Source organism: Mandrillus leucophaeus, unplaced genomic scaffold, assembly GCF_000951045.1.
Source record: "Mandrillus leucophaeus isolate KB7577 unplaced genomic scaffold, Mleu.le_1.0 Scaffold258, whole genome shotgun sequence".
Taxonomy (NCBI): domain Eukaryota; kingdom Metazoa; phylum Chordata; class Mammalia; order Primates; family Cercopithecidae; genus Mandrillus; species Mandrillus leucophaeus.
The window spans coordinates 1,339,518-1,340,061 of NW_012102676.1; positions in this window are offsets into that span (position 1 = coordinate 1,339,518).

The following is a 544-nucleotide window of genomic DNA, read 5'->3' on the forward strand; positions in this document are numbered from 1 at the left end:
TATGTATCAAGTTGGGAAGAACTGACATCTTGATAATATTGTGTTTTCCTATTTATGAAGATGGACTATCTATTTAGTTCTTTTTTGATTTTTTTTTAAGAGTTTTTATAGTTTTCCTCATACACACACACACACACATATATATATACACACACACACACATATATACACATATATAATTTATACCTAAGTTTTTCCTTTTGGGGGTGTTAATATAAATAATATTGTGTTTTTAATTTCAAATTTCACTTGTTTATTTCTGGTATATAGGAAAGTGATTGACTTTTGCAAATTAATCTTTTTTTATTATTATACTTTAAGTTCTAGGGTACATGTGAACAACGTGCAGGTTTGTTACATAGGTATACATGTGCCATGTTGGTGTGCTGCACCCATTAACTCGTCATTTACGTTAGGGATATTTCCTAATGCTATCCCTCCCCGCTACCCCCTCCCCACAATACGACCCAGTGTGTGATGTTCCCCTTCCTGGGTCCAAGTGATCTCATTGTTCAGTTCCCACCTATGAGTGAGAACATGCGGT